The sequence below is a fragment of the Bos taurus genome, chromosome 6 (assembly GCF_002263795.3).
Source record: "Bos taurus isolate L1 Dominette 01449 registration number 42190680 breed Hereford chromosome 6, ARS-UCD2.0, whole genome shotgun sequence".
Classification (NCBI taxonomy): domain Eukaryota; kingdom Metazoa; phylum Chordata; class Mammalia; order Artiodactyla; family Bovidae; genus Bos; species Bos taurus.
This window is the reverse complement of record NC_037333.1, coordinates 91,697,413-91,710,582: the sequence shown is the minus strand read 5'-3', so window position 1 is coordinate 91,710,582 and position 13,170 is coordinate 91,697,413. Positions and strand designations below refer to the sequence as shown.

The window sequence follows — 13,170 nt, the reverse complement described above, 5'->3', positions numbered from 1 at the left end:
GCCTCTAGGAAATGCCAGGGAATGTGAGTGAAAAAATGAGAGTGAAAAAAGGCGTCCGTGACTTCCTCAAAAGTTTTGGGGGATTCTCAGATGTCCCCAGACTACATTCTGTGAATTGGTGCTGCAGCTATTGCAGTGAATAGGAACTGGATTCACAAATTATTGAAAAACATAAATTATTTTTCCTTCTTAAACCTAAAGTGTCTTGGTTGATTCTTAACCTCTTAGTCTTTAGCTTCATAACTCTTTCCATCCCCTCACCGAATTCATTTTCCACTGCTAACAGCATCTTAAAATAATGAGTTAACATTTATGCAGCAGTTTTTACATGCCAGTAAGAAAGAAAGATAGTGCTAAGTAAGTCATGTCCGGCTCTTGCAAATCCATGAACTGTAGCCTGCCAGGCTCCTCTGTCCATGGAATTCTCCAGGCAGGAATACTGGCGTGGGTTGCCATTTCCTTCTCCAGGGGAACTTCCTGACCCAGGAACTGAACTCAAGTCTCCCGCATTGCGGGCAGATGCTTTACTGATTAAGCTACAAGGGAAGCTTCAAAGCAAAAGTTGCTTAGTCGTGTCCAACTCTTTGTGACCACATGGACTGTGGAATATTCCAGGCCAGAAAACTGGAGTGGGTAGCCTTTCCCTTCTCCAGGGGATCTTTCCAACCCAGGAATTGAACCCAGGTATCCCTCATTGCAGGCAGATTCTTTACCAGCCGAGTCACGAGGGAAGCCCAAAAATGTGGAGATGCCGGGGATTGAACCCGGGACCTCATACATGCAAAGCATGTGCTCTACCACTGAGCTACATCCCCTACCCTCTATATGCTAGGTCGTAGACAAAGCACTCTACATGCATTATCTCTTTTCATCTTCAACCTGTGAGATGTTAGAAAAATATATATTTAGTTTCTGTCTGTGGTTCCTGGCACAGAGCTTCTAAAACCATTGACATTTGCTAAGTGATAAGAGCACCCCTCTCCAGTACTCTCGCCTGGAAAATCCCAGGGACGGCGGGGCCTGGTGGGCTGCCGTCTATGGGGTAGCACAGAGTCGGACACGACTGAAGCGACTTAGCAGCAGCAGCAAGAGCACTGGGAGGAGCATCTTTTGTTTAAAGATGTTCCTAAATCCCTTGGAATTTCCTGGGTAACAGCAGTGTCTTTTGTTCTAGTCAGGTGGCCCTGGGTGGGCTCCTGCACGGGGCCTGGTCACCAGAAAGATCAAGCCACAATCAGAAGCTTGGAATTTTCAGCCACATCTTCCATTCTCCAGAGAAGGAAGAGGGCTGGAAATGGGTTGATGATCAATCATGCCTACCTGATGAAACCTCCACAAAAGTCCCCAAAGGACCGGGTTCCGAGAAACTTCTACGTTGGTGAATGCATGGTGATGCTGGGGGAGGGCACACCCAGAGAGGGCAGGGAAGCCCCCACATATCTGACCCTACACATTCCTTCCTTCTGGATGTTCACCTGTAGCCTTTATCATATCTTTTTACAATCGACTGGTCAACAGTAAGTGAACTGTTTTCTTGAATTCTCTGAGCTGCTGTAGCAAATTAATTGATCCTGAGGGGGGAGGGAGTCGTGTATAGTTCATCAGTCAGAGCACAGGGAACAACCTGGACTTGTGATTATCATCTGAAGTGGGGTTGGGACAGTCTTGTAGGACTGAGCCCTTCACCTGTAGGAGTTGACAGTATTGTTAGGGGAAGCACACTGATTGAAACCGCCCACCCTGGCCAGGTACCATAGTAACCATTGGCATGAGTTGTTTTATGACAGGAGATCCTGGTAAGAAATTCGGAACTAATGAGCCACCACCAACCGGAAGAGTTCAGGAAAGGTTGAAAGGAGACACTGCATGTCTGTCCACTTCCCAGAATTCCTCTCGCTAGCATCCATCTTGGCTGAGTGATGCCTGCGCCACCAGGAAAGACTCTGAATTAGAATGATTGGCCAAAGACCACCTGGAAACTAATCCCATCGCCATAATACCTGAGACTGCAAGCCACGCAGCAGAGCAGTTCTCCTGGGTTCCCTTACCCTACTGCTCTCCACCCGGGTGCCCTTTCCCAATAAAATCTCTTGCTTTGTCAGCACATGTGTCTCCTCGGACAATTCATTTCCGAATGTTAGACAAGAGAGCAGTTTCGGGCCCTGGAAGGGGTCCACCTGCCTGCAACAGTATCTCCAGGCAGAGTGTCAGAACTGAGTAGGGTTGTAAGACACAGAACTGGTATCACAGAGAATTATTTGGTGTGGGAAAAACAGCCACTCATCTGGTAGCAGAAGTTTTGAGGGACTTCCCCATTGGTACAGTGGATAAGAATCTGCCTTCCAATGCAGGGACACACATTCAATCCCTGGTTCAGGAAGATTCCACATCCCAGGGCCAGTGGGGGTGGAGGTGGGGGCAGCAGCTAAAATCTGTGCACAACTCCTGAAGCCCCTGAGTCCAGAGCCTTTGCTCCACAAAAAGAGAAGCCACTGCAATGAGAAGCCCAAGCACTCAATGAAGAATAGCTCACTGAAACTAGAGAAAGCCTGCTCAACAGCAGGACCCAGTGCAACCAAAAATTAATTAAAAGTGAAATAGATTATTGTGAATTAAAGGAAAAACATATTAAAAAAAATATTCTGAGTGTGGCAATAGTGTGAGACTAAGGGAGACACAAAGGAGGAAAACTGAGAGTGTTTTCTTTTTTTTTTCCCCCACAATCCCTGAAGACAGTTTTATCCTGGGGAAAATTATTATCCCTAATTTACTGATGCGGAAAACAGGTCTGGAGAAAGGCAGCAACAGGCTCCGAATTACAGATCAAGTAAGTTAAGAAATTAGGATTCTAACCCAGGGAAGCCCCTGTAGTGAAGGACAGTGAAGCATTTATTGCAGGGCACCAAGCGAGGAGTCCTGGCTTCCCTGGTGGCTCAGATGATAAACAATCTGCCTGCAATGCAGGAGACTTGGGTTTGATCCCTGGGTCGGAAAGATCCCCTGGAACAGAAAATGGCAACCTGCTCTGGTATTCTTGTCTGGAAAATTGCACGGACAGAGGAGACTACAGGCTACAGTTCATGGGGTCTTGAAGAGTTGGACACAGTGGAATGACTAACACTTTCGTTTTGAAGCAAGGACTCAAGGACAGTTGGTGCTTAAGACTCTGAACTCCACAAAGCTTGCAGGGAAAGGTTTTTAAAAACAAGATAAGGGAGGGGGGTGGTATCAGCTCAAGTACATACTTCTGACTGGTGGTGAGGTAATTGTGGGAATCAACATCATCAGCCTTCTGGTTCCAACTGGTCTGGGGTCTTCATCCTTGTGGGCGGCAGACAGTTAACTTCTTCCGTCTGGTAGGGGTTTCAGTATTTGCAAAACAGCTCAAAGGACGTGACTCAGAGTATCATGTATAGCCCTCGAGGAGGAACTAAAAAGTCCTTCACTTTGTTTAATGGCTGAACTGTTATTATTTTGTCTTGCTTGACTGTTTTCCTTTCTGCATTTTCTCTTTCCTCTGATTAAACTCACTTTGTGGAACTCAGGGAAGGCCTACAAGGCTACAGTTTTTCTACAGACTAGGGGCAGGCAGAGGACAAGGAGACTGGGGGAGTCTGTTCCAGGAAAACCCCATAGAATCCTGCTCAATTACAATTTTATGCATTCCAAGTGCATTTTAAATTGTTTTAAGTTTTTAGAAGTTCAGCTCAGGAGATTACATGTCTATTGGGAATCCTTCAATTTGAAGTTTTCTGTTTTTCTGTGTATTCATCAGGGTTGCTCTATAATCTAACTTCAGAAAGTTTTCAGTCTTTGGCTAAATATTGGTTTTGGGGAAACCTTTTCTTAAACATACTTTGCATTTGGGAGGAGTATTTTCGTCAATACTGTTTTTTTTTTTCTGGCCACACCATTGTAACAGGAGGGAAAGGGGCAGGGCACAGCTTTTGAAAGAATGACATAGCCCAAGGACACAACATAAACCAGTTAGAATCAAGTGGGACAAAGATGGCAGAAAAGACTAGACCTTGATCCTCAAGCAGCAAGTGAAATGACACAACCAGAGGTGCCATGACAGTTCCAAGGGGCTGTCAAAAAATCAAGGAGTGGGTGGTGGCCCCAAACCTGGAAATATCTACCCCTTCCCCCAAATAGTTGGAATAATCCTCCCACTGATGCTGAAGTTGAAACTACAATCCTCTGGCCACCGGATGCGAAGAACTGGTTCATTTGAAAAGACCCTGATGCTGGGAATGATTGAAGGCAGGAGAAAAAGGGGACGATAGAGGATGAGATGGTTGGATGGCATCACCGATTCAATGGACATGAGTTTGAGTAAACTCTGGGAGTTGGTGATGGACAGGGAAGCTTGTTGTGCTGTGGTCTATGGGGTTGCAAAGAGTCAGACACGACTGAGCAACTGAACTGAACCAAATCCTCCCACTCGTTAGTATATAAAATTCAGCTCAGTTCAATTCAGTTGCTCAGTCATGTCTGACTCTTTGCAACCCCATAGACTGCAGCATGCCAAGACTCCCTGTCCATTACCAACACCCAGAGCTTACTTAAACTCATGTCCATTGAGTCGGTGATGCCATCCAACCATCTCATCCTCTGTCGTCCCCTTCTCCTCCCACCTTCAATCTTTCCCAGCATCAGGGTCTTTTTCAAATGAGTCAGTTCTTTGCATTGGGTGGCCAGAGTATCGGGATTTCGGCTCCAGCATCAGTACTTCCAATGAATATTCGGGACTGATTTCCTTTAGGATGGACTGGTTGGACCTCCTTGCAGTCCAACTGACTCTCAAGAATCTTCTCCAACACCACAGTTCAAAATCATCAGTTCTTTGGTGCTCAGCTTTCTTTATAGTCCAACTGTCACATCCATACATGTCTACTAGAAAAACCATAGCTTTACTAGATGAACCTTTGTTGGCAAAGTAATATCTCTGCTTTTTAACATGCTGTCTAGCTTGATCATAGCTTTTCTTCCAAGGAGCAAGCATTTTTTTCATTTCATGGCTGCAGTCACCATCTACAGTGATTTTGGAGTCCCCAAATTAAAGTTATGGCAGAAAGTGAAGAGGAACTCAAAAGCCTCTTGATAAAAGTGAAAGAGGAGAGTGAAAAAGTTGGCTTAAAGCTCAACATTCAGAAAACTAAGATCATGGCATCTGGTCCCATGACTTCATGGGAAATAGATGGAGAAACAGTGGAAACAGTGTCAGACTTTATTTTTTGAGGCTCCAAAATCACTGTAGATGGTGATTGCAACCATGAAATTAAAAGAGAATTTTGAGCATTATTTACTAGCGTGTGAGATAAGTGCAATTGTGAAGTAGTTTGAACATTCCTTTGCATTGCCTTTCTTTGGGATTAGAATGAAAACTGACCTTTTCCAGTCCTGTGGCCACTGCTGAGTTTTCCAAGTTTGCTGGCATATTGAGTGCAACACTTTCACAGCATCATCTTTTAGGATTTGAAATAGCTCAACTGGAATTCCATCATCTCCACTAGCTTTGTTTGCAGTGATGCTTCCTAAGGCCCACTTGACTTAGCACTCCAGGATGTCTGGCTCTAGGTGAGTGATCACACCATCATGGTTCTCTGGGTCATGAAGATCTTTTTGTATCATTCTTCTGTGCATTCTTGCCACCTCTTCTTAATATTTTCTGCTTCTGTTAGGTCCATACCATTTCTGTCCTTTACTGTGCCCATATTTACATGAAATGTTCCTTGGTATGTCTGATTTTCTTGAAGAGATCTCTAGTCTTTCTCATTCTATTGTTTTCCTCTATTTCTTTCCATTGATCACTGAAGATATGAAATTACCCAGCCTATAAAAACTAACTGCACCACATTTCATGGCACACTTGCCCTCTGCAATGGCCCACACTCTGTCTGTGGAGTGTGCTTCTCTCTGAATCTGAATAAATCTACTTCTTACTTATCACTTTGTCTCTCACTGAATTCTTTCTGTGATGAGATATCAAGAACCTGAGCTTCATTAGGTCCTGAAACCAGGTACTGTGTATTTTGACTGGGTTTTCATCCCAGACACGTGGGTTCAAGTCCCAAGCAGGGTTTTGGCTGGGTTCGAGTCTCAATCTGAGGTAAATGGTTTCACCATGAAGCTTGCAGGAACCTAGTTCCTGACCAGGGACTGAACCCATACTACCTGCATTGGAAACATAGAGCCTTAACCACTGGACTGCCAGGGAAGTCCTTGTTGTTAATGGTGTTCTACTCATTTGTAGTGGGTTGGATAGTGTCATTTAAAAACCCAGGTTGGGATGTGATCTTATTTGGAAATGGGGTCTTTTGCAGATGTAATTAAGATATGGCTTAAAATGGTATCATACTGGATTAGGGTGGGCCCTAAATCCAATGAATGTCCTTAGAAAAGACAGAAAAAGACACAGTAATGTTGGGAAGGTCCATCTAGTCAAAGCTATGGTTTTTCCAGTAAACATGTGTGGATGTGAGAGTTAGACCAAAAAGAAAGCTGAACACTGAAGAATTGATGCTTTTGAACTGTCATATTGGAAAAGGCTCTTGAGAGTTCCTCGGACAGCAAGGAGATCAAACCAGTCAATCCTAAAATAAATCAGTCCTGAATATTCACTGGAAGGACTGATGCTGAAGCTCCAATAATTTCACCACCTTATGTGAAGGACTGACTCATTAGAAAAGACCCTGATGCTGGGAAAGACTGAAGGCAGGAGGAGAAGGGGACGACAGAGGATGAGATGGTTGGATGGTATCACCGACTCAATGGACATGAGTTTGAGCAAGCTCAAGGAGTTGGTGATAGACAGGGAAGACTGGTGTACTGCAGTCCATGGGGGCACAAAGAATTGAACATGAATGAGCAACTGACCTGAACTGAACGTAGGGAAGAGGGCTTTCCTGGTGGCTCTAGAGGTAAAGAACCTGCCTGCCAATGCAGGAGACATAAGAGATGCCAGTTCAGTCCCTAGGTTGGGAAGATCCCCTGGAGGAGGGCAGGGCCTCCCACTCCAGTCTTCTTGCCTGGAGAAGCCCATGGACAGAAGAGCCAGGTGGGCTATGGTCCATGGGGTCACAAAGAGTTGGACACGACTAAATCTACTTAGCACACAACCCAGGAGAGAAGGACATGCAACGAAGGGGACAGAGATGCGAGTTGGCTGCCACTGCCAAGGAGCCACCAGCACGAGGCAGGGGCAAGGAAGGATTCCCCTTCAGACTTCTGGACTCCAGAACAGTAAGAGAAATTTCTGTTTTTTCACATCTCCCAGCTTGTGGTACTTTGTTACAGCAGCCCTAAAGAACTAATATACTAGCCTTCGAGATCTGGCCCCAAATTGACCTCCTTTCTATGGCCTTCCCTCGTCATTTAAGATATAACTATTTCTCCCTCCTCTGAACCCCAAGCATCCTTGCTGTCTGCACCATTCCTGAGGACTCAGGGTTTTATTGTGTATGTGTCAGCTTCTCCAGAGAGAAAGTTTGGTTTTTAACCCTTCCTTGAGTCTCTGGTTATCTCCTAACTCAGTGATGTTGTTGCAGGAAAAGTGGAGAGCAAGAAAATGGTCGTGTCCCAGGTCTCAGGCGAGTTCCTGGGATGGCTGCCAAGTGAGGGTCCTTGGCTTCACGCAGGAAGGAATTCCAGAGAGAGCCGAAGCAGAGTGAAAGCATGTGTTTATTCGAGAAGATACACACTCCACAGACAGAAGTTTGCACTGTCTCAGAAAGTGAGAGTGGACCTGAAATACGGCCTTGCCGTGCCAAGTCACTTCAGTATGTCCAACACTGTGCGATCCTATGAACTGTAGCCCTCCAGGCTCCTCTGTGTGTGGGATTCTTCAGGCAAAAATACTGGAGTGGATTGCCATTCCCTTCTCCAGGGCATCTTCCTGACCCCAGGGAAAGAACTGGCGTGTCTTACTTTTAACCTGCAGTGGCAGGTGGGTTCTTTACTACTAGCATACCTGGGAAGCCCGAAATATGGGGTGGTTTGTTTTCATGGGCTGGGCAATTTCACAAGCTAGTGAGTAGGAGGTTTATTCCAACTATTTTGGGGCATAAAAGTGAAGTCGCTCAGTTGTGTCTGACTCTCTGCAACCCCATGGACTATAGCCTACCAGGCTCCTCTATCCATGGGATTTTCCAGGCAAGAGTACTGGAATGGGTTGCCATTTCCTTCTCAGGGGATCTTCCTGATTCAGGGATCAAACCCAGGCCTCCCACATTGCAGGCAGACACTTTACCCTGTGAGGCACCAGGGAAGCTCTGATTTTGGGGAAGGGGCGGAGATTTCCTGGAATTGGGTCACTGTCCCTTTTTTGACCTTTAATCATCAACCTCTGAACTGTGAAGGCACCCGAGGGTATGATTTATCTAATGTGTTACGATGAGCTCATACTGAGGCTCGCCGTCTAGTGGAAGTTGACTTGTCTGCCATCTTGGACCTAGTTAGTTCTAACTAGTTTATGTCACGCCCTCAATGGTTATCATTCTTTTAAAGGTTGTGCCCTGCCTCCTTCCTGTCTCAATATATATTAAGCACATATATTAAGTCCTTAATATGTGATTGTTGAATATAGTTTCCCCAATACTTTCTTCTCATTTAATGAATCCATTCAACAAATAATTATTGAGTGCCTACATTGTGTCAAACATTTTTTCTTACCTCTGGGATAAATCTGTGAACCAAAAAGACAACATTCAGTCCTTATGAAGCTTACTTTCTAATGAGAATGTAAGTTTCTGTGTTGAAATTCACATGCCCTAGTTGCAGGTTTTAGACTAGTTTCTGCAGTTTTTCATGTCTCTTTCTTGTCCAGAGCCAGTTTCTAGTACTAGGACTATCCTGGCATCCTTTCAGATCTTCTCCTTGACTGCCAAGGACAGAGAGGAGGGGGTGAAGTGATTTGAAGAGCTCTCAGTTCATGCAGAAAGTTTCTCTCTCATAAGCCATCCTTGTCTCCTGAGCTTCTCTTTGCCCACTGAAACATGCTTGTAAGCTGTGTTGGAGCCAGCTTGTGGAGACCTTTTTTGTAGTCTGGATGCAAGCCGAGAAAACAGGAAGGCACATGCAAATCTGGGCACAGTGTTAGCTTTGGTCTAGTACCAGGCAGGCGGCTGGTGCCCTTTTGCCAGGATCTGTGGCTCATCAGCTGTCTTCCATTGCTGCCAAAATAAGGGATTCTTGCCTTTCTAAGTGGGTACAAATTCTAGGCAGCAGGACCACAGGTGTGGGATAAGTAGGGTGTATTTCCTTTAGGAGAAATATGTAAAACAAAGAATGGTGTTGTTCTCTAGTCTTATTTTGATGTTCAGCTCCAAGTAAATCTGATGAGAGCCAGTTGCTCTGTAGCTAACTGAAGGGTGGGGGCTGGTGACTGTACAGAGAGAATGGCAGTGTGTCAGTCAACCTTCCAGTAGGCAAATGCATGTTTATAGATCCGTGTGTGCATGCTCTGTCGCTCAGGTGTGCCTGTGGGACACACAGAATCTATGGGATTCTCCAGCCAAGAATACTGGAGTGGGTTGCTGTTTCCTTTTCCAGGGGGTCTTCCCTGACCCAGGGATCAAACCTGTGTCTCCTGCCTTGGCAGTTGGATTCTTTACCACTGCGCCACCTGGGAAGCTCCTTGTATAAAGATTAATGCTTAGTTATTTGAGAATGTGGTGAAATACACTCAGAAACTGTTATTGGGAGGAAGAAAGGTAAATTAACACAGACTTTCTAATATGTATTTTGTGAACATATTTCAAAAGCCTTAAAGTATTTATCCTCTTTAATCAAGTAATTTTATTTTCAGGAATTTATCCTGAGGAAATAATCTTATATTTGTGCCAAGACTTATTCAGAAAGATCTTTGCAGTGTTATTTACAATAATGAGAAACAGCACAAAGGTTCAACAACAGAATTGGTTGAGTTAAAAATGTTACATCTATGTGTTAGAATATGAGCCATTAAAAATTATATTCAAAGGTTGAAAAATGTCCATTTTAAAATTAAGTGAGAGTTACATGTACAGGAGGATTAACTATGGTATTCTGTGTTCCTTGGGGGTATGATGGAAATTTGTGATAATAGAAACTAAAATATTCTCAAAGAATGTTTACATCTAATCTCCTCCTCCAGGGGATCTGATCTTCCCAATGCAGGGATCAAACCTGCATCTCTTATATCTCCTACATTGGCAGACAGATTCTTTACCACTAGTGCCACCTAGGAAGCCCTTACATCTAATGGAAAATGCTTATAAGGCATGATTGAGTGGAAAAAACAAATTATTAAGCAGTATGTATTGAGATAGGGTAGGATTCCATAGGATTTTAGTTTTGTAAAACAAACTAACCTTTCTGTTCATTTTATATATTATATATATACATATATAATGTTAACAGTGGCTGTCAACGGATGGTGCAAATACAGGACCTGCAGATTTTTTTCTCTCACATTTCTTTATATTTTGAAACATCTATTTAAAAAGCATGTAATAATTTTTTATACAAAAAAAAATTAAAAGGGAGGAGAGCCTTTTAAAAGAAGAGCGGAGAGTCCAACAGGCTTCTGAATACTGTTTCATAACTTACTGGCTACATAACCTGGGGCATTTCTTTGACTTCCTAAGCCTCAGTTTTATGTCTGTAATAAGGGAAAAAGTTCCCTACTTTGTGGGGTTTATATGAAGATTATATAAAACAATGCAGATAAAGCTTTTAATGTGATATTCTAATAGAGTGAGGCTTGGTAAATGTTATTTTAATAAAACCTGTTTGACTTCTGCTGTGGTCATGATAGCATAACTGGTATTGGTTAGCCTCCCTGCAGTAAATAACTAGAAAACTGGACAAAGTATGTAAAACAACTGTCCGCAGGCACTGAACAGCAAGCACTCAGAACTCTGATTCCTGAGAAAAATAAAACAAATTTGGTGAGCCCTCTGATTTCCCAGGCTTTCTGGACGATAGTACAGGGGAGAGAAGCTGCAAGCCGAACGTAGCAGTCTCACTGAAGTGAGGAGACAGATATATAAACAAATCTGAGTTTGTGCAGGTTGAGGCAACTGGAATTTGTAGGGCAAGTTCCCAGACCAAGTGAAGGTTTACAGAAAAAGGGCTTTTTAAGTATATTCTTTTTTTTGTTGTTTAGTTCCCAAGTCATGTCCAACTCTTTGTGACCCCATGGACTATAGCCTACCAGGCTCTTCTGTCCACAAGATTCTCTAGGCAAGAATACTGGAGTGGGTTGCTATGCCCTCCTCCAAGGGATCTTCCTGACTCAGGGATGGAACTCGAGTCTCCTGCATTGGCAGGTAGATTCTTTATTGCTGAGCCACCAGGGAAGCCCATAAGTATTCATGCTGCCAAGTCACTTCAGTCGTGTCCAACTCTGTGCGACCCCATAGATGGCAGCCCACCAAGCTCCGCCGTCCCTAGGTTTCTCCAGGCAAGAACACTGGAGTGGGTTGCCATTTCCTTCTCCAATGCATGAAAGTGAAAAGTGAAAGTGAAGTCGTTCAGTCATGTTCAACTCTTCTCGACCCCATGGACTGCAGCCTACCAGGCTCCTCCGTCCATGGGATTTTCCAGGCAAGAGTACTAGAGTGGGGTGCCATTGCCTTCTCTGATAAGTATTCTTAGGATCCCCTTAAGTCTTTGCCCAAATATTAGGCTGTACATGTGTAAAGTGAGACTCCATAAGCTGGGCACATAGAATAATTACCAGAGAAATAAAAATTACCGAGAACTTGCAAAATAAGCAATAACTGAAGCTTGGAGAGGGTTGAGAGACATTCTAGTTCCAATTAGTCAGAACTCAGTAGACCCTAGAGATGCCATACCTTAGGAGCAAGGCTAGAGTAGTCTGAAAATAAAGGGGACTTTAGATCCTCCTAAGAAGAGCTTGAAAATAAACCTCAAAAAGACCAAGCTGATCCTCAACTAAATTAACTGCCTCCAAGAATAAAGCTCAGCACTTTTTAAGGGAAAGCAGAAAATCAGACACTCAACAACATGACACAAAATCCAGACTCTGGTAAAAAGATTACCAGATATGTGGGAAAACATGAAAATATGATCCTTAGCCAGGAAAAACAAGTTAGCTGAAACAGATACATAAATGACAGAAATGATGAAATTAGCAGACAAGGACTTAGAGAGAGCTATTGTAAATATGTTTAAGGATCTAAAGAAAAACTCAGTGAACACAATGAGCAAGTGTGTGTGAGTGTTTAGTCATGTCTGACTCTTTGTGATCCCATGGAATTTTCCATGCAAGAATACTGGAATGGTTGCCATTCTCTTCTCCAGGGAATCTTCCCCACCCAGGGATCAAACTTGAATCTCCTGCACTGGCAGATGGATTCTTTACCACTGAGCCACCTGTGAAGCTTGAACATGATGAGAAACATGGAAAATAATAATGAAAGAAACAAATGTAACTTCTAGACCTAAAAATCAGAGATGCATAAATCATGGGATGGGCTTAGCAGATGACTGCACACAACAGAAGAAGAAAAAGGGCTTGAAGATACAGCCCCCCAAAAAGTTCAAACTAAAGCTCAGAAAGAAAAGGAGAAAGAAAATTAGCATGTACATACTTACATACATACAGAAACAGAACCCCAGTGACCTGTGGATCAATATCAAGCAATCTAACACATGTAAATTTAGTATGGGAGAGATATTTAAAGAAATAATAACTGAAATTCCAGATTTGATTTTAAAAATATATACTTATCAAGAGATGCAATAAGGTCAGCAAACTCCAAACAGAATAAATAGGTACAAAGAACCACATCTAGATATATCTTAATCAATATTCTGAAAACCAGTGGTAAAGTACCTGTATTAAAAGCAGCCAGGGAAAGAAAGACACATTACATTCAGGGGAACAAAGATAAGGTTTTCCACTAACTTTATATCAAAAATAATGTAACCCAGAAGACACAGAGTGGCATAGAAAGAAAAAATTATCTGAGAACCCTAATATGCAATGAACATAACCTTTAAAAATACAGGTGAAACAAAGATGTTTCTAGACAAATAAAAGCTAATTAATAGAAAGTAATTATTGCTTGCATTATAATAGCTAATGATTAAAATAAACAGCTGCTGCTGCTGCTGCTGCTAAGTCGCTTCAGTCGTGTCTGACTCTATGCAATCCCATAG

The 13,170-nt window shown here is 43.2% G+C and overlaps 1 non-coding gene across 1 annotated transcript; it reads right to left on the bottom strand.

Moving 5' to 3' along the window:
• Window positions 1-743: 743 nt before the first annotated feature.
• On the bottom strand, window positions 744-815 carry TRNAA-UGC (transfer RNA alanine (anticodon UGC)). The gene has a single exon. It is a non-coding gene; the product is annotated as a tRNA-Ala (tRNA).
• Window positions 816-13,170: the final 12,355 nt, after the last annotated feature.